Here is a 2,989-nt window from a genome sequence, read left to right as displayed (position 1 = left end):
CTCTTGATTGGTATATTAACCAAACCCAAAAAACTACCCCATCATCCCCTAGCGTAAAACTCACCCCCAAAAAGATGATGAAAATCGAAAATGCAACCCCAAGGAATTAATTGCTAATTTATTGCTAATTTATTACGGAAAGAAAAAATTTATTGCTGTAGCCGTTTCCGAGAAACAGTGGGTGCTGCTAGCTTTACGGTAAAGCTAGCAGCACCCACTCTATATCTCAGCAACGAAAAGGAGTACGGGGATCATTTTAACGGCATATTTTATTGCTATTTAATTGCTCTTGATTGGTATATTAACCAAACCCAAAAAACTACCCCATCATCCCCTAGCGTAAAACTCACCCCCAAAAAGATGATGAAAATCGAAAATTCAATCCCAAGAAATTAATTGCTAATTTATTGCTAATTTATTACGGAAAGAAAAAATTTATTGCTGTAGCCGTTTCCGAGAAACAGTGGGTGCTGCTAGCTTTACGGTAAAGCTAGCAGCACCCACTCTATATCTCAGCAACGAAAAGGAGTACGGGGATCATTTTAACGGCATATTTTATTGCTATTTAATTGCTCTTGATTGGTATATTAACCAAACCCAAAAAACTACCCCATCATCCCCTAGCGTAAAACTCACCCCCAAAAAGATGATGAAAATCGAAAATGCAACCCCAAGGAATTAATTGCTAATTTATTACGGAAAGAAAAAATTTATTGCTGTAGCCGTTTCCGAGAAACAGTGGGTGCTGCTAGCTTTACGGTAAAGCTAGCAGCACCCACTCTATATCTCGGCAATGAAAAGGAGTACGGGGATCATTTTAACGGCATATTTTATTGCTATTTAATTGCTCTTGATTGGTATATTAACCAAACCCAAAAAACTACCCCATCATCCCCTAGCGTAAAACTCACCCCCAAAAAGATGATGAAAATCGAAAATTCAATCCCAAGAAATTAATTGCTAATTTATTGCTAATTTATTACGGAAAGAAAAAATTTATTGCTGTAGCCGTTTCCGAGAAACAGTGGGTGCTGCTAGCTTTACGGTAAAGCTAGCAGCACCCACTCTATATCTCGGCAATAAAAAGGAGTACGGGGATCATTTTAACGGCATATTTTATTGCTATTTAATTGCTCTTGATTGGTATATTAACCAAACCCAAAAAACTACCCCATCATCCCCTAGCGTAAAACTCACCCCCAAAAAGATGATGAAAATCGAAAATTCAACCCCAAGGAATTAATTGCCAATTTATTGCTAATTTATTACGGAAAGAAAAAATTTATTGCTGTAGCCGTTTCCGAGAAACAGTGGGTGCTGCTAGCTTTACGGTAAAGCTAGCAGCACCCACTCTATATCTCGGCAATGAAAAGGAGTACGGGGATAATTTTAACGGCATATTTTATTGCTATTTAATTGCTCTTGATTGGTATATTAACCAAACCCAAAAAACTACCCCATCATCCCCTAGCGTAAAGCTCACCCCCAAAAAGATGATGAAAATCGAAAATTCAACCCCAAGGAATTAATTGCTAATTTATTGCTAATTTATTTCGGAAAGAAAAAATTTATTGCTGTAGCCGTTTCCGAGTAAATTGCTCTAATAATTATTTCAATAAGCAACAATGTAATTTGCAATTTAGTTTTGTTCTTCATATTTTGCACAGTAAAATATTCGTTGTTAAGATAATCCAAAACAGTCGTATATTCGTGAAATGGATAAACCTAAATAGACCATATTATAATAAGTTAGTGCTAGGTTTGTTCTGCATTTCTGTCAAAGCGTGAAATTTGCGCAAAAACAGTTACACAAGATATTATGCGTTGCTCCAATTCTACCTAAATGTACTGCCCCATAATATAAAATCCAAAAAAAATTGATTAGGCTAACTTTGTTATAAAGCTCATTCACAATAATTCTAAGAATTGACTTATGCAGAATTTAAGAGTAACCCGCTGATAAAGTCGAAGCAATAAAGGGATTTCAGGTAAATATAAGTATTGAAATGGGCCGGCTTAAGAAATTTTATATTTCATTTGGTATTAACTTAACATTACATATTTATTTTAAATAAATATCTAGATAAATAAGGGAAAAATACAGAAACTGATAGAGTATTAGAATTAATTAATTATTATATTTTTCTGTGTGGATTCTTTATTAAATATATCCCAATTTTGAAAGTAATTAACAATTTTTGTTATGTTATAGGTATTTTCCTAAGAAGTGCGGAAAGTAATACTTTTTTGCACGCGATTGTGCGAAGCGGAGTTCGGCAATCAGTCGAGTGCGGAAAATAGACTTTCCGCAAGAGTTAGGAACAATATTTTTTCTACGAGCGTTTAAAAAATGACCAAATCTTAATCAATTAATTGGGTCTATTGAATAAAAAGAAGTATTTGCTTTTACTTCCTCGTATTTAAGTATTTACTTAACGGTAATTGAATAAAGCATTAAAGAAATGACTTTATTCAATTAGTATTAAGTAAATACTTAAATGCTTGTAAGTAAAAGCAAATAATTCTTTTTATTCAATAGACCCATTGAATTAATTGCACATTCTGAACAAATGCACCTGCTAGGTTTGTCCAAACAAATGCAGAAAGTCATACTTTTCCGCACGCGACTGCAGTTTGCCGAACGACGCGAAGCGGGAGTTCGGCAAGCAGTCGAGTGCGGAAAAGAGACTTTCTGCAAGCGTTAGGAACAATATTTTTTCTACGAGTCTTTAAAAAATTACCAAATCTTAATCAACTAATTTAATTAATATGAAAATACATACACAAATTAATTCTTTGACAAGGTTGTCAAAACCAAAGTTTCAGCATAATTGGTTAGCATGACGACGATCTTGGTTTCCATGACGACGATTCAAAACCACTGTTATTGTCTACTGATTTGACTTTCGAATATTATGTCATAATTATTTTATTTCATCGAATTCTCGCGTTAATTTCATTAAAACATAAGATATATTTGAAATAAATT

The sequence above is a fragment of the Diabrotica virgifera genome, chromosome 9 (assembly GCF_917563875.1).
Source record: "Diabrotica virgifera virgifera chromosome 9, PGI_DIABVI_V3a".
Classification (NCBI taxonomy): Eukaryota; Metazoa; Arthropoda; class Insecta; order Coleoptera; family Chrysomelidae; genus Diabrotica; species Diabrotica virgifera.
The sequence above is the reverse complement of the archived record's forward strand: the minus strand, read 5'-3'. Positions refer to the sequence as shown.